The 21,943-nt window shown below is 39.0% G+C and overlaps 1 protein-coding gene across 11 annotated transcripts in view; it reads left to right on the top strand.

The window, feature by feature from the left end:
• The first annotated feature begins 3,027 nt into the window (after positions 1-3,027).
• ATF7IP (activating transcription factor 7 interacting protein) overlaps positions 3,028-21,943 on the top strand; it is a 75,124-nt gene continuing 56,208 nt past the window's right edge. For 3 of the 11 annotated variants that reach the window (XM_056482430.1, XM_056482426.1, XM_056482420.1), the window contains exons 1-2: positions 3,398-3,515; positions 4,683-4,790. The gene's annotated coding sequence lies outside the window, so the exon portion shown is untranslated. Of the gene's footprint in view, positions 3,273-3,397; positions 3,516-4,682; positions 4,791-20,158; positions 20,712-21,943 lie in introns of those variants that run through there. The other 8 variants (XM_056482432.1, XM_056482428.1, XM_056482431.1 and 5 more) reach the window with 6 other exon arrangements.

Here is a 21,943-nt window from a genome sequence, read left to right as displayed (position 1 = left end):
AATGTGCCCCTATGATGTCTCCATTAGCAATCATTAAATCATATGGGGGAGTTATTATTTTGAAAATATTCATGGTGTTAATATCACACTTGTAACACAATCTGACATACAGAAAGAAGTAATCAGATGTAATCAACTTTTTTGTGATATGTCATTCATAGGTTGGAAGCTGTTCTGTAACACCACCTGGAAGTAAGTAAATTAAATATTGTATGCAGACTTTAAGCCTTAAGCTCATTGGAGAATTGGAAATCAAGAAGAAATTCTCTGTTGCACATAAGATACTTACTTTTTAACGTTATTTTTATAGAGTACATAAGAGGAATATTTTTTTACCTCTATGTTTATCATTACAATGCTTGAACACATTTACAGAGTAATTAGACAGGAAACTAGATGAATAATTTTCGTGGTGGTAAAATTTTGCATCTGTTAATTTAATTCTAGTGTACTGTTTGCTTTGCATATTCTTTTTACAGGAAAACTCTCGCATTTTGCATATAGAGACATGTTGAAGTTGTGTTTTTCTGAAAATGTTTTATTTTACCTTTCTTCTTGCAAAGATGCTGAGCAATATAAACCGATTCTATGGATTTTCCAAATTTATGACCAGTCATAGGAAGAGCAGGTGACAAAAATCTGGACTTTCACTTTACTACAAATATTATTGGTTCTTCAGATTGAAAGATACAGTCCTACTACTGCTGCTGGTATCTGAAATGCCACAGCAGAGCACTTATTTGGTATAACAGCTACATTAGTACAGCTCCCCTGACTCCTCTTTGTGCTGTTCCCTCGGGGTCCTGTTACTGGTTGCCAGAGAGAAGGGATTGTTGCCAGCTGTCGGTCTTAACTGTCTCTCTGCTACATGAATTGTACTGCACTGAACAAAACTACATTGCTGTAATGGCTTCCATACTAAATTAAGTTTGGAATAACAGCAGTTGTTATTCAAAAAGATTATAAAGATTCAAGAATTCAGAGTCTTCTGGAAACTCATCTTTTAGCCACAAAGCGTTCACTCCTGATTGACTCCTGATGGATTTATATGCAAGGACCCTGCAAAAGTGCTCACCAGAAGAGAATTTACAAGTTAAACAATAGGCATGGCTAGGAATTGCCCACTTGTGAGTAGTTATGGCCTCTTCTTTATGAAATGCTGAGTCCTCTGACTGTACACAAAAGCTCAGAAAACCCAACTTCAAATTCAAGTACCCCTTTTCAAGACATACATTCCACTATTCCACTATTGCACTGTAGCTCAACAATGGAAGTTTTAGACATTACAGGCTTCTGCTACACCTCCTCTTAGAAACTGTCATGCCTGTAGCAAAGATAGCTGAGGAAGATGCATGTTCCCATTTCAGCAGTTGAAGTTCCAGGCTAGTACCCCTTCTTAAATCTCTGTTGCCGATACATTTGCAAATTTATGGGCACATGTGTAAAGTTCCTTTCTTCCATCTTGGCTGTGCAAGGGAAAAATGTAGCAGAGACCAGGCAAACTACTGGGAATGGTGGAACCCTAAAACACTGCCCTTCAATCCGTTAAGGAATACCTTCAGTGCAGGTAGCCCAATGTGTGTCTGCAGTGCAGCTGCAGATTGAGCTCTGGGTGGCACGAGCCCAAAGGAGCAAGAGGCTGTGAACAGGTGGCAACCCTTTGCACAATGGAAGCAAAGGGCCTGTGGCATTGGCCAGGTGATTGGAACACTCAGAGACATGGCAGGAGCCAAGGACTCCACTGGAAGACTTTAGACTATAGTGCACGTACAGTGCCAAACATATAAAAGCCCAAGGCTTTCTTTGTTTAAGGTCCCTCCTCCAAGGCACCAACTAGAGATCTTACTCTGCTGTTGCACTGTGATTTATTTTAAGGATCCAGATGTTGGGAACTCTGCTACAGGAAATTCAGGGTCAAACCAGTAAGGAAAAGTGGTCTGAGAGTGTGAGTTTGGTGAGGGTAGGGAGTCAAGTGGGGCACCCGTCGGTTGCTGGAGCGTTTCAGTCTGAAGTGCAGCAGCTTCAGTCCAGCTTTGGTGGTGCGAGTGTGACTGCCAGAGTGGTTTCTGGATAGTCAGGAAAGTTTCTTTAACCAATCCACTAAATGACAGGACTCTTAAAATAGCTACTGTTTCACGACATTTATACACAGAGAAACATATTGCTCAGCCTAGCCCGTATACGATGGACACAAATTTTATTCATATTTAGCTTACTTTTCAAGAAAACAAATCAAAATGCTGTTTATCACACTTTCAGTAGGAAGAACGTGACTTTTATTTTCCTGAATGAAGAGAGAATAGGATTTTCCGCTACTGGGTCAGTAGGTGAAGCCTTCACAGGTCTCTCACGGTTTCTTGTGTGCCTGAGGACACGGCCACGGGTCTCTGCGCTGGACCTGACCCACGCGGTGTGGGGCAGAGCAGCCGCTGCTCAGCTCTGCCTTCGCTGTGCTACGAAGAGCGCCAAGTTCCAGCTCACGTCAAAGCAGGCCGTGCGGGTATTCCCCCATGCCTGAGGCAGAAATGGAGGATGGATGAGGGAATGGCCACTTGAAGCTCACCCGAGATAACCCATGTGCTTCAGATTCACCTAAAAGCAGAGCCAGCAGGCACCGTTTGGTTTTTTGGCACTCTTGAACCTCAGTGCCGGTTATTAAACCACTCCAATCCTCTGGGCTTTGGTCAGGCGCAGCCCTAGCCCAGAAGCGAGTGATAAGGGACGAGCAGCGAGCATTGCCGGTCGCTGATAACGCAGCCTGACGGATTGCAGGCGGGCTCTCGAAGGTGTCAGCGAGGCCCGGGGCCGCGCAGGCCGCAGCTCAGTGGCGGGAAGCGGCGGGAGGGACGCGCGGGGGGCGGGCAGGGAGCTGGGCCGGCCGCTCCCGGCGCCGCCCCTCGCCGCGCCACGGCTCCCCCTAGCGGCCGCTGCCGCAGCGCGCCCCGCTCGCTGCGCCGAACGCTGCACGGCTGCGCGCCAAGGGGCGGGGCCAGCGCTCATTTAAATATCGCGGGGGCTCATTTGCATGGCTCCAAGATGGCCGGCGCTGCGATTGGCCGGTTCCGGAGCAACCCCCACTGCCGGCCCCTGTGCCCACGGAGAGGGCGGGGCCAAGCCAGAGAGGGGCGGAGACTCGGGGTTCATTTGCATAGCGGCCCGGCGCGTGCGACGCGGGGAGGCGGCGTTGGCGCCCCGAGCGGGTTCCGAGTTTGAATCCACGGCAGCGGCGGCGGCCGCTGAGGCGGGAGCTGCCGCCGGAGGCGAGGGCGCAGGTACCGCGGGGCGCGCGCGGGGCGCGGGAGCCGGGCGGGCAGGGCACGGCAGCGGCGGCGCTCGCTGCTCCGCGCGGCGGCGGCGCCGGCGGCTGCAGCAGCCACAGCGCGCATGCGCCGAGGAAATGCAGCGCTGTACACACTCATGCATGGGAGCACGTGACCCGGCTCCAGTGCAGCGGCGGTGACGCGCGTGCGCGTCCCCGCGGCTCCCGCGCGTTGGCGGCGGCGGCGCGGGCACAGGTAGGTCTGGCGGGGGCGCGCACCGGGCAGCGCCGGGCACCCGCCTGGGCGCGACCCGCCTCACGCGGTCTGGGCGAGGCGAGGGAATGGCGTGTTTGGGTGGGACACGGGCGCGCCCCGCGCCTCGAGAGCGTCCCTCGCTCCCTGCCGGAAATGGGGTGGCGTGGCCTGGGCGGTGGCTGTGCCCCGCCGGGAAGGGCCGCGCCGGCAGGGCGGGACCTCGCCGCGCATGGAGTGTACAAGCGACGAGGGAAAACTGCTGGTGCTGATCCTGCACTGGCGGGCACCAGGGCACAGTTTCTCTTCTGTACGGATACGCTGGTTCATTGGAAACCAAACAGTTTCTGTATGGGAATGGAGAAGGCAGAGTTGTGCTTACTCGTGGGATGCCGCCAGTAAACAAGGCCCAAGCGACTCCTCGAGGTGTCATGGCCGCCCACATTTGTCAGCATGGCAAAATAATTTAAGCCATGTGCTAGCCTAAAGAAGGTACATTCGAACTCTTACTTAAACTTGTATTTTAAAAATTGAAACTTTTCATATAAAAGTGCTTTATTCTTTTAATTCTGAGGCCTAGCAGAGGTGTAGCGCAGCCCTTGAGTGGTTTGTTCTTCCAGAAAGTCCCTCTTCCTCTTCCTGAATCTCGCAGTCGTTGGCAGCTATTCAGTGGGAATGCTGATAGTAGGATATTCTGTTGCTTAACAGTAATCTTGAAATAATTTTAATGTAGTGTCACATCATTGTGACTCTTACCATAGACTTACTGAAAAAATTGGATGGAAAGGTTGATGGAAAAATACTTGTTTAAAATAAAGGAATGAACAGCTCTGCTGTTCTAGGAAGCAGCCAGCTTAAAAATGCAGGCTTTAGTCGCTGAAAAACAATATGTACGGATTTAGATATTTACTACGCTAACCAGAAGAAGTAAGAACGTGTTAATAGATATATTATTGTAATATCCCAAACTGTACAAGGAAATGCGGTATTAATATGAACAGGATTTTAGAGCTTATTTCTGCAACATCAGAGTATTTTACAAGCATGTTATCTGTCTCCCTTTTGGAAGTTAAAATATATGTTTGCGCTTCTCTGCTTAAATCTGTACACAACCATCAGCTATCAATCTAAAAAATAGGTGATTTTCTAATTAGGTGCTGGTTTTTGCAGTTCTACAGGAAGGTATGAAGGAGAGTGTTGCCACACATATTAAGAACTCCTTGGAGGGGAAGTAACCAAATACAAAACCCATTGTTGCTGTTTGATACGTGATCTTGGGTAGGTAATTTCTCAAATTTCAGATCTATGAAATGGGGCTAATGTTGTTGTCAGGCCAATTATAAAATTAATTAGCGAATAACTGCGTGAGAATTTATGGAATTCATGAATCGTGGTAACTGCACCCACTATTTATTCTTGACGTACGGCAGTTACTATTTTACATGTTCCAGAAGTACAAAATTAGATTTCTATATGTTTGTAATGTAGGAAGCATTGCATTAATAATTTTGGATTCTTGTTATCTTTTTCTCTTGGAGAATTTGGTACATTCCTTGGAGTAAATGGTGTTTTTATCAGCTGCAACCTTTCTGCCAACTGCAGCAGTGCTGAGCTGATGTTTTCTCTGATAATGTGGAACAGTGTTGTATTTTGCTATATGAAATAATTTAGCCAGACTGTCTTGGATATTGTGTAGACTTCGAACTAATCATAGCAGCATTTATTCATAAAATGATACAACTGTTTATATTTACGTACATCAATGTAAATAGGTATTCTAATGCTTTTACTGACAGATCTCTTTATCTTCTATCCCATATTAAGTGTTTTCAAGGGGCTGATTCCAATAGATACACACATTTTCTTTACCACATTTCCTGTGCCTTTATAAGCTGTAGCACGTATTATCATGCTGATTTCACAAACTTAAAAAATCAAAATTAACTGTAGTATGTTAATTTCTCTCTAAAGGTTCCTTTAGTAATGTTTCCCTTTGGAACATAAAATACATCAGCATATACTTTCCTACATGCATGGGAGGTGTTTTTGCCTGCCGAGAAAGAGCCTGAACAAGCTAAGAGTAAAAAAAGTTAATAATTAATTATTAAATTTTAAATACTGGTATTTAGCAGAATTTGGTGCAAACAGAAATGTTTTATCTGTACAATGAATTCTGAAATACTGACTTGTCGTTAGTAACTTGGTTTTCATTTTCCTTGTATTTGTGCGTGTTTTCTGTTACAAACTAGAAATATTTCCACAGTGAAAAAAAGTTGACTAAACCAAATACTGTATTTTGTTTTCAAACAATATAATTTCTTATCATCCAGGTGTTTTTAATGGTGTAATCATTTATTAGGTTTATCTCGACTTGTCAGAAATCATACATGTGGCAAAAATGTAAAGTTTATTCATGGAATATAAGCAGTAAGGGCAAAAGATCCTTTAAGCCAGTAAGTTGTTTTACTAAATAGTTTGCATGTTAATTTTTTTACCTTGTTTGTTCTACTCGTGATGTTTTTTCTATATTATGGATTAGATCCATTTTACGTAACGATTTTGGTTTGGGAATTACCACAATGATACGCGTACATCACAATTTTCATACAGGGTTATAAATGAAGAAATTAAGTTGCAAATTACAAAACTGCTAGAGAATGTGAATATGAGAAGTTGGGATTTTTTTCCCCTCCCTGATACGCTTTTGTTTAATACAGCTTTTAAAATGCAATGAAATCTAATGTTAATATTTTTGAGAAATACCTGTCATTCGTCTCTTTGGTTTTCTCCAGTAAATGACACTACTCTGAGATATTGACCTATTCACACAAAATAAGTGGGACTGGCAAGTAAATAAAATAAGACAAAGTAAATGAAATGGTCAATGTAAATGCTACTTTTATTACGTATGTTTGTAATTTTAGGGTTTCAGTTCTACTTGTTGCACTGTGTATACTGCATAAAAGAACTTTCTTAGTTTCACTGTACTGTAAGAAGCTGTTTATCAAGCAGCAGTGTCTTATTCAAATACAGGATGGAGAGTAAGGGCTGTTGTGTGCAACAAGTTTTTTAAGAGGATTATTTTTTTGACAGCTCATTAAAAGAAAGTTGTTTTCTAAAGTAATATTTTTTTGTCAAGTCAAACAGCTGTAGCATGTCTTAATCTGTGACTGTGGTTCAGATATGAATTGCGTAATACTAAATATTTAAAATTTCTCTACCTCAACATTGGTTTGAATACTAAAGCCTACTGGGTGATGCCAAAGAAAGTAACTAAAATATTTTTAATATTTGACTAGGAGGATCTGGAACATAGATTATGTCAACTTTTGAGCTCTGGTTATTTTCTTAAGAAATAATTTTGCGTGATATTGAGGGAATCTTAGCTTTTATTTGCCCAGAAAGATTCTGTGTACTGTTGCTAGTGTTTTTAGAGATCTTCCATTTTGTGTTCAGGTTTTTCTAGTTTCTTTTTTTGCTTTCTGGATTTTTATAGTAACTTCAAGAAATTCTGGGGTTCATGTGTACAATGCTTAAGTTTCTGAAAACATTGCATCAGTTGACATATGAGACTGTAAAAGCGAGTATCATCAGTCATAGATATAAAGCACTGATACTAGTTATCTAGAAACTGGATCTTCAGAATCTATTAATATTTTCTTACTGTAGTAAACAATGGAAGTGTGATTCAGAAAAGAGAGTCTGTTTCGTTCGTTTGGAGGGGGGTTGTTTTAAATGGAATATATTTGTTTTAATGAACTTTCTAGTTCTTTGCTCTGTCCTTCCTTGACTCTTTGGACATAAATATAAGCCAAAAAGGATTTCAAAGTTAAAAGTAGATTTTCAGTTGCATGTGAGTTTTTTGTGGTGTTATATTAGAGAATGTTAAAAAAGCCAGCATGATTTTAGTGAAATATAAATCTGAATCATACAATTGTTTAGGTTGGAAGGGACCTAAAAATCATTTACTTCCAGCTTCCCTGCAACGTGCAGGGACACTTTCCTTAGGCCTGGTTGCTCAGAGCCCCATCCAACCTTATCTTAAAAACATTCATGCATGAGGCATTCACAATTTCACCACCTCAGAGTACAGTGTTCACCACTCTCACACTAAAGGATTTTTTATCCTAATATCTAATACAAACCTACGTTTTTCAGCTGTAGTCCTTCACTTTTTATTCTGTAGCTACATAACATTGTAAAAAGTCTATTTTAAACTCTTTTGTAGACTCCTTTTATAAGCACTGGAAGGTCCCCTAAGGTATCTACAGAGCTTTCTCTTTTTTTAGACAATCCCAGTTCTCTCAATATTTTCGCTTAGAGACATGCTCCATCTTTCTAATCATTTTGGTTGCCCATCTTTGGACTTGCTCCAACAGGTCCATGTCTTTTTTGTGCTGAGGACCCCAGAGCACTGCAGGTGGGGTCTCATCAGAACAGAGCAGAAGAGCAGAATCCCTTTCCTCACTGTGCTGCCCACACTGCTTTGGATGCAGCGCAGGATACAATTGGCTTTCTGGATTGCAAGTGAATATTCCCAGTTCATGTCCAGCCCCTCATCCACCTGTACCCCCAAGACCTTCTCAGCAGAAGTGTTCACAATTTATTTATCCCTCAGTCTCTACCAATACCAGAGATTGCACTTATGTGCAACTTCAGGGTTGCATGCAGGCATAAATCTTAGGTTTGCATAAAACTTAAAAATATGCATGGATAAGGTTATTGAAGTGACTCTTGCAAATTCTGCTAGGAGGACAGATGAGTCTAACAAGTTTATTTTTCTGGTTAAACAGAAAAATTGCAATCTAGATATGTGGCAAAAATTTCAAATTGTGCCACAGCCCTAAAAATTTTAAGAGAAATCTGCTCATTTCTAGCACAATAGTCCAGTTTTATGTGAGCATTGATTGCCAATTGTTCTGTTCTTAATAGTTCTTGGAAAACTTGTTGGTTTTCAGGAAATACAGAGCATAGTAAGTATCAAAGATAGTTAAGAATTATTAATAATTACTGAGGGTATTAATAATGAATACCTGCGAAGTTAGTTAAAGCAAATAGCTAGAGGGAAGAGAGGCAGTGAGAGAACCTCAAAATTCTGTGCTGTTTTGGGGGATAATTTGCTGTCAGTCAGTACATAGGCCAGTGTCCAGTGTTCACTTGTTTGGTGTAGTAAGGCACCAGTGATAACCTGAGTAAGAAGTAGCACAACAATGTTTATAAATCTTTAGGAAATATGGATTCGCTAGTTCCATTGCTTGTTCCTTATCTTGTTTATTACTGCTGGTGTATCCTTTTAAAAATTGCCTATATATTTAACAGCAAGTCTCGTCTCCTCTTTCCGTTCCTTCCTCCATCTTTCAGGGTTTTTTTGAAAGTAAAGACTCCCTTGTAGATGTAGCTAAGGGCATGGTACTATCTATATGGTACTGAGTAACTGCCTCATTTTCACTTGTATGTCAGTTTCCATCCTATCACAGTGTAGGAATTCACAACATTGTGTAAATGTATGTATTTTGTACATACTTTTTTGTTTCTTTGGTAGTTTGCAAAAAGAAACTATGAATCTTGTTGTATTTTGAGTTGTGCTTGTTACAAGCGATTAAAAACTGTACATAGGAGTTACCAGTTCTTATTAATTTCACATTTAGAATCTCAGGAATTTAGATGGCTGGGTGGGAAGTTGGTTTTTTTTAAAAATACATTTTAAAATATTTAACTAGTAGAGCTGCTTTGTTATGGATAACATGGATATTACAGGAAAAACGTTTTGCTCTTCTAGAAGAAGTTTCTGAAAAAGCTTTGAAGTAAACTCGCATACTCAGTGAACAGATTTTATTAATTATATGCCTGTGGATATGGGAGACTGTTGTTAAAATAACCTGTATGTTTATTCCATTTGTTTATGCCATTTTGTGATGTCTCAAGCATTATTTTTCATTTCATTTAGTGTAAAAAATGTTATGGTAAAAAAAACTGCAGACAATTTCCCAAACAAAAAAAATATCCCTCTTGTCCGCCCCCAGCAAAAGAAAAACCCCAACCAAACAACCCAAAAGCTGCCATGTATGTTACTTCTAGCTTTGCCTCCAACATGTTGCAGTTTCCATGAAGTCATTTTTAAAAGATACTGCATTCAAATTGTTTGTTTCTTTCAAAAATGTTTAAATACATTAACATAAATGCTTGCTGACTTCTGTCAATGCACTGGAAATTTCCCTTATTGGTCCTACCATCAAGCAGCTTGGACTTATGAAGAGACCTTAAATGTTGCACAGACTTCTGTTTTCCTTAACTTCGTTACTCCTTGTCTCATAATTATGAACTCTTTTCTTCCCCCCAACAGTTTGGGTAGTATTTATTTGTGAAGTCCTCAGTGAGAATGGACATGTTTCTTGAAGTTGGTCTATGGCCTGTGTGAAAACAGGAATAAAAAAGGGTTTCAGTGGATGGTGTTTTGAGACTTCACTTGAGATGGGTACAAACAGTAGTTTCTCCTGAATTTTGGCAGTGTAAGAACTATTTTGTCTACTTAATGTTAACTAACATATAAAATGCTACGGGAAAACCAAAAACTATCAATAAAGGAAGAGGGTAAATGAGAAAAGTGGATAGGATGTGGTTTGGACACAAGCATGATATGTAGCTAACTGGTTTCTAAGCATCTAATTTGAGCAAAAGAAAGTATTCATGTTTTGGCTGGTTCTCTCCTGCCCTTGTTTAAATGCACAAAATCTTGTCTGAAAGGGCAGAAGTTTCTGCCTACCCTTGATTCTTCAGGGAAGGAGCCCTGGTATGAACTGTGGCTCTATGTAATGATATTTAAAGAAGTGTGTGTAAAGATGATGTTTCTTACACAGGGTAATAATTAGAGAAACAACAGGATGCCATTCTCTTGCTTTTCTTGCTTGATGTTCATGAGAAATTGGGAAAATTGGGAAAATTTATGACTACAGTAATAGAACTTAGTGAGATATTAGAGTGTTTCTGCATGTTGTCAAAACAGGACGGGATTAAAGGTTGTTAAACTTAACATATTAAGTTTAAATTCCGATCTCTAGTCTTATTAAAATGCTTTATTTTCTTGAGATTGTGACTAGAGAACCTGTATAAATGCCACATTAAATAGCAATGAAAACACCATAGTCCTGTGCTAGTGCAGAATTACTCATTAGTATAGGTTCACTGTAACATTTCCTGGGCCAAAGCTATTTCAGGGAGTTATTCCACTCGTAAATGTGTTTTCTTGAACATCAGGTTTTATTTTAAAATTAGTCTGATTGATAACTTCTAACACATTTTTAAACACACTTTGCTAACACACTTCTGTGTGTTAATGGGGGTATATTGAATTTGACATTTAAGTTAATGCATTTGGTTTCTTACTATTCAGTAATATTTTTTGCATCCGTGTGTCTGTGTTAGTGCCTCCGCATGTTCCTTAAGCTTTCTGACTAGGCAGGACATTTGTAGCAACAGGACTGGGACATGGATTCTGTTTTCTCTGACTCAGGGAAAACATTCTCTGAAATTTTTTTGCCAGCTTGTTTTGCCTGTTCAGACCAATTTAAGTCACTGTCATCCATACATCAAGCTCCAGGACTCAGTGTTACATAAAATGCGGCATTGTACAAGTGCAGCTCTTGGATTCTGGGTTAGAATATCCCTACGTTTTTGATGATATTCTTGAAATTCTAAGAACTTGAAGTCAGAATTCACCTTTTGATACACAAGTTTTGTAGATACACTAGACACAATACTATTTAAAACATTGTTACTGGAAAAATCAAAGTATGTGTGTATTTATTATACATATGGAATATTTAAGTTTGAATTTTGAAATCCTGCAAGTTACTGTAAATTCCCACAGGCTGATGGTGTGGTATATATGGTGTTCAGAGTAAGCAACATGGGGTATATAACCAGGTAATAGAAAATTTTTCTTTTGAATTGGTTCTAACTTGATTTTTACTTTAGTAAAAGACGTTGGTGAAGAAAAGCTTCATTGTAATAGATAGTTTTAAATAAACTGTAATTAATTTGTTCTCCAATGTTCATGAGTTTGTTTTTTGAAAAGTATGTCTTTTGGGCATTTGAACTTCCAAGTATATTTTAATTTAGTTTTCTAAATCTGTATTATACTATAAGAGACAATCAGTGTCTCATATGTGGTATATACGTGCCCTTTCTTGTACTGTAGGTCACGCTAATACAAGGACAAAAAGAAAAGCCAGATGGCGTATTTCACTATTTTTTAAGTTAGAAATACTGACTGTAGTGCTGATGAGTGCATCAGACAACTACTGCTGGCATGATTAATCAATCCTGAAATAACTAGCTACAGCTGGCAACAGATATACACCGTTACATAAGTCTAGACTTTTTCATAATTGAAGTGGTTGGAGGGCACGTTCTTCTATTTTTTAGGGGGGAGTGACTTACTATGTTGGGCTAATTTTGGATCACAAAGACTATTTTTTGTTACAAGGCTGGTGTAATTCAACAGTGATTTTCTTTAGAGTTGGCCCATGGGCTCTTGCAAGTATTTTGTTTTAAAGTTGACAAATTCGGTTTTTGTAGAAGAAAAGTGAGGCAGATATAGAGGAGCTCCCTCCAGAACTGATCCAGTGTTGCCTCTATGAGACCACATTATGGATGTTAATAAACAGATAGTAGAACGAAGCCTGAATTGGATTTAATTTTGTATTAAATTTGTGTCTCTGGGGGGCAACCTCTTTCTCCCCGCCATTTCTCAAACCAGTTCTTTGGGAACTGCTCTGTTACAAGACTCCATGAAAATTCCTTAAGTGATTCTAGATACATCTCCTTTTCGAAAAACTTAAGACAACAAGCTGCATTGCAGTCATAAAGAATTAGATACTTGCTTTCTACAAGTTCTGGAATGTTCTTGGGGTTTTTGCTAGCTTTCTTATAAAGTAGACTTCCTTTTTTCCTCCCCAAGTAAAATTTCTATTGGGCAACTAGTAACACAATATTTCAAAGTAGATGGAGCAGTAAAAAGCTATAGATTAATTTCTTAAGGGTTTTGTTTGAGTTTTTTTTGTTTGTTTGTTTGGGGTTTTTTTAGAAGCACCGAAGTGAGCCTGCTCTTGAAAAGTATTCCCTAAGGTTTGTCAGTTCCGTGTGTGATCTGGCTCTGTATTTGTGACTGTTAATACGTGACATGAATTCTAAACTGCCTTGGAGTTGTGAGAGATTTGAAGTTTGCGATACAAACCCTGGATCACATGCCTAGCAGGGCTGACTCTTGCTGGTTTTTGGTATATTTTGATTTTCTCTTTACCAGTGGTGCTAGGAAGCTGCAATGGTGCAGGTGTGCATTAACCACTTCCTGCCTGTCAAAGAAACCACTCCTCTGCTCACACACACACCCATCCCACCTGTGCAGTTTGTTGCAGTGTAGTAAAGATGGAGGTGCTTTGCCGTGAAATGTTTCACCTCCTGCTGAGTTGTCACTGACTGGCTTGTCATGAGTGAGCACTGCAGCCATTTTAGTCTTATTTTCAGTACAGCTGACACAGAGCAGTTTCAGAATGGCTGAAAAAGTGCTCTTCAGTGTAGCAGTTCAGTTTGACTGTGTGCCAGTGAGCAGAACTGTTAGCATCACGTGCTCCAGACCTTAGAGGTGAGCACCAGCTCTACTTTGCTGAAAAGCAATTTAAAATCTTAGTCAGGCATAGTTAACTGATTCTAAGCTACATAAAATACGTTGAAATGCTGGGGGTTTTTTGTTTTGTTGGGGTTTGTTTTTTTGTTTTGTTTTGTGGTTTTTTGGTTTTTTTGTTTTGTTTTGTTGGGTTTTTTTTTTTTTGGCCAGTTTTCGTGGGTTTGGGGGTTTTTTTAATTTTTGTTTGTGGTTTGGTTTGGTTTTTGGAGTTTGAATTTTGGTTTTGTTTTTCGGGTTTTTTTTTTTCGTTTTGTGCTATTTTTATTCTGTGCATTCTCACTAAATTAATTTACAGACCTCTATCTTGTCTCAGTTACAGGATAGATTAGGTGGGACAGGACAGGTCAAATATCATATCTGTCTTGCTAAGAAAATTACTTTGTTTAGGCTTACCTTCTTAGCAGGCCAGAAGAGCTCTCATTCTGTGCTCAAATGCTTGCCTCATACTTTAACTGAAAAATGAAATAAACTCTTTACAAACTTTATTAAATTTTTGAAAGCGAGCTATTAAATTTGATTATCCTGTTTTCAATGTGTAACTTTTCCAGTGGTTAATAATTATAATGCATATATAAATACATTAGCAAAACAGTGATTATATAAACATTAACTGTTTCATAGATAGCAGTTACTTGCTACTTAAGAATAACACCACAAATTTTATGGAATTACTACAAATGAGAAGGTGGAAGTTTTGAGGTCTTTTGTTATTTCTTTTGTATAACTGAATTGAAATCTGAGGTTCAAGGTGGTTTCACATGGCCTCGTGTATTCCGCTGTGTGGCACTGGTTGGTGACCTAGCTGTCATCCTTAAAACACACTGTACTGTGTCCAGGGAGATAAAGTAGGAGAAAAATTATGCTCAATGTTTTTTCACACGGAAGAGAAGAAAGAGGGCATTTTTCTTCATTACTCTATATCAAATTGTCCTGTTTTGTGTCTTACACCTAGTTCAGATCTTCCTGGGTTCTTAAGCTGCACATAAGTTAAACCAAGAGTAAGTAAAAGGGAAGCTTCTTGAAGTTCTCCAGAAACACATCAGGAGCAGCAGATGACCTGAGTAACTCACCAGTATGTAGCTCATAGTATTTTCCTGGCTGAAGTTGAACTTAGTGCTAGGGATGTGAAAGCTTGTCTAAATGCCAACAAATTTAGTCCTTGCTCAGAATTTCTGCATGTTAATTTGGTGCTTTCAGTATAATTTATAAAAAAGCACTTGGTGGTTAAATTAGTTTTAACTATCTATTCTCATATATTTTCTTACAGTTTATGTCAACACAATGTTTATAAAGACACAAAGTATTCTGGGCAGACATTGCATGTCAGATAGTCAGGAGACGTCGTTTCTCCATGTTTATTTTGTTCATTTGATAAAAAGAAATAAAGTCAGTAAAATACTGAATTTTTAAGCTGAGTGGTTAAGGATTGGTGACTTCAATTAACTACTAAATTTCTAAGTAATTTGTCATAGAATTTTTCTGCTTCAGGGTAAAGAGGAGTAATGCAAATATGTCATTAGAGGTGATGAAAAGCAGGTGGTTAGTTTTATTATTTTTATTGCTACTGGAACTTTGGTTAGTGAATTTTATTTACAGCAGATTTTAGTTCATAGTGGCTTTTTTTGACTGGATAAGATAGTTAAGATCCTGGGAACACTTGGGTACTTTAAAATGTCTGAAAATTCAGACTACAAATTCTAATTAAACACTTTTATCAAGATAAAATGTGAAGTTTTGCCATTCATTTACCTCAACTAATGAATGTAGATTAATAGGGTAGTGTAACAGTAATTTTTCTGGTTTCCTGCAAGATAATCTGAGCTATCCTTACCCCAATCTTATAAATTATTACTGAGGTTTGTGTTTGCCTGTTTTTTAGTCAGTTATTGTTCATTAATTCCAGATGTAGTAACCTATATTATTCACAGGATGCAGAAACATTTCATTCTTTGAGGTCACCGAACTCCTAAACTCCGACTTTATAATCTCTGAAGGGGATTAAATTTTATGTCTAAAATATACTTAGCCATACACATCCTGTGGTGGTAGGTTGGGTTTTTGATTGGTTGAGGTTTTTTTAAAGAAAATAGCAGGCATATAAATATTGCCCAATGCTATTTGTTTGGTTGATTTACAATTTCTCTGTTAAACTCTACTATAATGGGAGCATGAAAAACAGAGTGTTTTGGACAATCACTATAAAGAGTGGTTTTTTATATGTATTATATTTGAATAAAATACTTTCAGACCACATCATTTATATAGTATTTCTAGTGACTTTTTGTTCCCATGGGGTTTTTTTTCTGTGAGCTGAGTAAGCCTACTCCCATTTCACAGAAAAGGTACGGAGTGATTGCCAGAGCTCAGAGAAAAGCTTGTCTATGTTTCCCGCTCTCTTTGGTTTTGGTTTCCTTTGCTTTTTAACAGGCCATTTTGAACACAGATCCATTTTTGGAAGTGCTGTACAAAATGACTGACTGGCCCAGCAGGGAGCTGTAATGTTTTGTTGTATGAACTGTATGGGTAGTGTGGTTTCATTTGGGATTTTTTTGGTTGGTTTCCTTTTTTCTTTCCTCATGTAAATGTTGGAATGCTAAAAGTATGGTAGGTTTTGAAACCTGTTTTGCATATGGGAAACATTCCCATTTTCAGAAATCCAAGTACATTGTAATGCTTTTTTATGGTAGTACTAGTAGCTGAAAGCATAATCTCTTCTCTCGATTCCTGTGGTACTAATAGTGTAAGGTCTTAATAGCAAAAAACAGTATGAAAACCACCAATTTATGTGCAAAGGAACAGGATACTTGAGTCGATGCTAAAACACCCCCTCCCCACACCAATTTTATAAAATAAATAAATTAGATGTTCATTCTTTGAATCAGAAATAGATGTGTGTAACGAAGTAATGACTTCAACTGAATTGATTAATGTATAATTTTAAATTAATACCGTTTTGCCAGACTGCAGTATGTATTCTTGTGCTTGTGTGCTCTAGAAAAAATAGCTTTGTACTGCTGATAGGTAAACTTGAAAGATTAGACTATTAAGAGTTAAATAAATTTCTAACAGGGTAGTAGTCTCAAATCTACATGATTTTCTGAGAGAAATAGTTTCCAAAAGAAAGCCAGTAGTTTACTCTGAAAAAGTGTATAGATTCCTTTTTTTTTTTTTTCTCCCTTGCAAATGCTGTACTTCAAAAGGAGAAGAATTTTCTTGTAATGACTTTATTTTTTCATTTATGCACCAACTTTTTGGATAGTTTTTCATGAACTACATCATAGTTGCTTGGAACCATTCTAACATGGCTTGATTATTTTTTATGTTCCTCTTAAAACTCAGAATTGTCTCAGTTTGCACAGCTGCATCTTCTATTTTGATAGAAATTTCAGGCAGGATTTGAAATGGACCTTGGAACAGACTGCAATGAATGCAAATACTATTTAATATATGGAAATCACTTTGAAACAGCTGACTTAACTTGGTTCTTTGGGTGGAAGTAAATGGTTACCAAATTCTTGGAACTTGGAATCTTAAATACTTAATCATATTATGACTGTTACTAAACAGTTGTATTGGACCTTTATTTTTAACACTAAAATTTAATTGATTTAAGCATGTACTGTCTTTGAAGGAATTATGAATAAGCTGAATTTTTTAATGTCTTCTATCATCTTGATTTTCAGGTTGAGAATAGTCAGCTGTTTTGTAAATAACAAAATTTTTCATATAAATTAAAGTGAGCAAAATTGTGGGACTTTTGTAGTTTATGAGAATACTTACACTGAGGATTTTCCATTTCTAAAAGAAAGGGAGTGCAACGTATTAAGATTGTTACAGTCTGGAACTTACCTGGTTAAGAAACTTTCACCATTTTTCTTCAACAGAAAAGCGGATAAAGGTATTTTCAGTCCTCCCTCCCCCATTTCCTGCCCTTCCTGTTCTTTCTGCTGATACAGGCATCTGCTATAAAATATCTTCAAATAAACCACAGCAGCTAAGATAATGATTTGACAGAGAGTTTTCCGCTTCAGAAATGTACACAATTTTCTGTGTCTTTCAAACACTAATGTGAGAACATTCTGGGAACTACTAAAGTTTTAGCTGGCTCTTAAGTGAATAGTAATTTGATCTGTTCTGTTTTGGAGAAGAAAAGTCGGGGAAAGGGGTGTTTGGTCTTCTGTCAGAAGGCTCAGGGCCTTTCATTTTCATTTGCTTTGTGGTGGGTGTTTTTTGTTTGTTTCAGGTTTATTGTTGTTCTGTTTTGTTTTCGTTTTTTTAGGTCAAGGTACTCGTGACATTTCATCATGGTTGGATTTATGGGATTTTTCCCCTTTTGTTTCAGACAAACTTAGACAATTAAATACTTCAATATTTAAAATTGTCTGGATTGGGCAAATAATTTTTTGTGACTTTTTCTCTACCTGTTTTGAGAGAACTGAAAAGATCTTTTAAGATGTTGTCTTGATTAGTACCTATTGAACCCATACAGTTAACAGTAGTTATTTTGAACACAGGTGGTCTTACTACTTTTGACTGCAACATCTGCTCTTTAAGGTGAGGGAGTAGGAAGTGGTTTGCATGTTGCAGGAAGAGAACTGGTTTTAAGAAAAATAGTTTTTACGTGTTTCCACCGACATGGGCAAAACGTAGAAAAGGCAGGCAGACATTTTGGCTTTTTTTGTAGTGCCAATCACCGGAGAATTATGTGTACATTATGGTTTGTTGTCTGAGAGTCTCCTATTAAAATAAACTATAAAACAAACCACGCTCCCCTCCCCCCTTTCCCCCCCCCCGCCCAAGGGCGGGAAAAAAAAAAAGCCCAATCTGGGGGAAAAAAAAAATAATCCCGCCCAAATCCCGTATTCTGGAGGCTGCTGAAGGGTCCCTGTACTTTATTTGGGGTGGGTTTCCAGCCCTGTGCGTGGCAGACTCAGGCTGCCGCCGGTCTGGGGCTCAGCCCTACCCAAGGCGGCCCCTCTGCTCTGTGTAACCGAGTTGGTGCGTTTCGAACTGCTAAAGCAATGGCTCCTCCTCTCTGTGGAAACGTTTTGTGTTTGAAACTGAGCTTTGTCATTGTGACAGGCAGGAAGGCGCGGGGAGGAACGCACAGGCAGGGGGTGCGGGTGACTCTGCCGGAACGTTCTGGAAGCGGGGTGGTGCTTCCCGCAGACTGCAGATGCAGGGCTCGTCCGCGGGCGCTGCCGGCAAGTTCTGGCATGGACTTCCCACAGCGGACTGGAGCCCAGAACAGAAAATGCTCCAAGGCTCTTACTTTTGCAGTATGTGTTTTACTATACATATTATTAGTCAGGTATTCGTGCATAATGCTGCGGGGAGGATAGGGACATGGCTATATTTGGGAAATCTAAGGGGTTTTAATTATTTTTTTTTAAAGCAGTACTGGTGCCCTTTCTTTTTAAGCTCAGAAGCAGTTAACCGATGGTTCTTTTTGCAAATGACAGCAGAATCACTGCAAGATGTATTCTGCATGCACTTAGATGCGCTAGCATACATAAATCAGTCTGGAAGTAAAGCAAGTCCAAAGATACAGGTAACATGAAAGGGATGTTAGTGATTGTCACTAATGTGACAGGCATCCTGGAAAAAAAATTAGCCTTTCCTTACAAATCACTCTAGGGTTTTGGATACAAAAAGTGAGGATAAATTATAACAACAAATGAGGAGTAATTTGTGTTGCTAAATATTTTCAGACACAAAAATCTTTTTGACATTACAAATGAGCATATTGTATTATGCTCAAATAACCTAGAACCAGCCATATATGAGCAAATACACTTGCAGCAGAACATAGGACATACAATTCCATTATATACAGCCTTGACACTGTTGGCATTCTAAAGAGGACAATGCAGGGAATTAGAAGATGCCAGGGGTATACAGCAGGCTCTTCTGGTCCTGACATGCTCTGCCATGTTTGCTTTTTCACTAAATGGTGCCAGGCTGCAACTACAGATGCATATTGCTAAATGTGTAGCTAGCCAAAATTGATTTTTCTTTAAGGTTTCAGGAATTTGTATAAATTCAATAAATAGTGTACCTATTTGCATTGGTTCTTTCATGCCCTAGGAGTTCTTGCAAGGCAGCAGGTGAGAGGGACAAATGAGTCGTCCTTTATACATACACACTGAAAGCCTTCCTTCTTTTTTCTCTTTTTTTCTTTCCCCCAAAAAAGTACAGTAACTTTGAGTATAAGCATTTGTCAAATGTAATGTACTGATTTATTTAATTGGACTTTGACTGGAAGGAAAAAGGTTAGGTATTAAAAGTCAATGTGAGGCTGAAATCAAAGCTTCTGCCGCTACCTGTCACTGTACCTTAGAGGTTAATTCTGGCTGAGACTTTTTTTTTTCCTCCTACACCTAACTAATTAAGAAAAGTTAAATGTGAAATAGAGACAACAAATTAAATGGCCACACAAATTTTTTGTCAGTATGTTAAAAATTAATGTCTTACTTGGAACTAATATTTATTTCTTGTTGGAAATCTGCAAAATACTGGACATACTGGTTAAGAATATCTAGTTGCCTTGCACAGTGACATTTTTCTGATGTTGCTTCTATTACTAAACAGTGACTGTGAACAGTGTCTGCAGCATCCCACTTGAAACAGGCTGCAAGGTGAAATTTATTTTGCAGACATTTTTGTCGATTTTCATTTATATGAACTATAAGAGCAGCGCTTGACTTTTGACACGGCTCTGGATTATTAGTAAGCAAATACTTAGATATATTCTAGAACCCGTGGGGAGGGGCAAGGCTTTGCTCAGCAATATTTTGCTGCAATTTAGTCTTGAAATCAGGCCCCTTTATGTAAATTTTTTACTGGCGCCAGCTAGCTGTAACTGCAGTCTGGCTCCGTGTTGGCAGCAGCTAACATGTGTCATGGACTTCTTCACACGGGCTGCTGGAGCACTCTGGTTTCTGGACAGAAAAAGCAGCACTGATGAATGTGAAAAGATGTACAAAGGAATCTAGGTGTAATTAGATTGCTAGTAAGTGAAAATACAGAGGAAACTTCAGCTTGTTTTTTTTTTTTTCTGTGTGCTGTAATAAATCTGTGCTTGTTGGTACTACTGTGTGGTATGTGGGAGGTACTTCACTGCACATAGTTGCTGCAGCACTAATAGTTGGCAGCACAGAAGGCAGTACAAAGAGTACCACTAGAGACACTTGCAGTTGCAAGTTTCCTTAGAGGCTGTGGCATGCTCAGTGAGCTGCAGGGGCACTCTGACATGTTCAGCTAGGATGTGGAGAAGTAGGAATTCCAGCACGCTTTAATGAGCAGATATAGGCTACTAGCTGAGAGTATAACAGCATAGCTCAGGCTGGCTAAATCCAGTACTCATGCTGCTATGTAAACAAAACAGGATCTTAGTATCAAGATGGCCGACCTGGAAGTCTACTTGTAGCTCATAATACTTATGCAAATGAGCTGCATGTCAGTGGCTTACTCAGAGGAAGAAACTCATTTTGCACGTGCTATCTTCTCACCAGGTAAGAGAATCAACTCATTTTCTGCATTCATGTTTCAGAGGACTTTGAAGTTAATTTTTCATATAGGTGCCCAACCCCCCCACTTTGGCACAATGCCAGGAATTAAATTTGAATATAAGTGGCATTTTCTGGGAAACCCAAAAGTCATTTGTTCTGGCTGTAATTATATTGTGGTTGCTGTTTTTAAGGGGAATGTTACCTGGAAGTTATTGTAGACTATTTACTTCAGTGAAACTAAGTATTTTAAAATATTCAAAATTGGACTGTGTAGTTTTTGTTGGTAATGTTACTTCTTTTGTTTGATTCAAACCTCTACTGTTTTGCTAGTGTGCTATTTTTGTCACTATAGTGACACTAGCTGATGCACATGGAGGCTTAGCAATTGTGAGAGCTTAGCCTGGAAAGGGTGCATAGTTAACAAAGTTGAATCCACCAATTGAGTTTCGGCTTCTTGGAGTTATAAAGGATCTTCATTATCCTGGTTGTAGTTTGAATTTTCTTCTTCTTGAGATTACAAATCTGTTGAAGCAATTAAATACTGAACTGTTGTCCACGTATCTTTTAGTGTATATACTTTCTTAAATGCCTGTATGTACATTTTTAAAAAGCTGTTCTCGTAAGAAAGGGACTAGATCAGAATATGGTGTTTTTATGATCTCCCCCACAATAAGACAATAACCTTGCCTTAGAGCAGGAAATTTTAACACAATTTAAGTGCTAATTACATAATACGCTCTATTGTGGTTATGCATGTAGTACATGAAATGGCTGCATGAGGCAGGTGTGCTAGTTCCAAACAAATATATGTGTGTTGTTTTTACTTAACAAGTCAAAGTAGTGCTAGCTTGGAAGACTGGAGAGATAGTAGAAGAAAATTATTTGAAAAGATGGTCACTGACCTAGAGAAAAGAGATAATTGGGGATGTATGAACAAGCCAACAAAATATGGCAAACATCAGCTCAAGACAGGAATGGGAACTGGAAGTATGCAGGCCTGTTTTGGTTGAAGGAAAAATAAGATTATTGGAAGAGAATAAAACTAAAGGGATAGAAGGACAAAGTAAGCAGATAAATTATTACAGCTTCAAATGGGAGTGATAGATATTGAAAGTATTGGAGGTATTCTGAGATGGCCTGGGAATTAAGGCCTACAAAGTAAATATGCTAGGAAGGAGAACTGTAACTGGTTGATATTGCAGAGGGGGGAATTTACCCATAATAGAGAAAGGTAA

Source organism: Oenanthe melanoleuca, chromosome 1A, assembly GCF_029582105.1.
Source record: "Oenanthe melanoleuca isolate GR-GAL-2019-014 chromosome 1A, OMel1.0, whole genome shotgun sequence".
Lineage (NCBI taxonomy): Eukaryota > Metazoa > Chordata > Aves > Passeriformes > Muscicapidae > Oenanthe > Oenanthe melanoleuca.
Note: the sequence above shows the minus strand (reverse complement) of the source record. Positions and strands in the feature narration are given on the sequence as shown.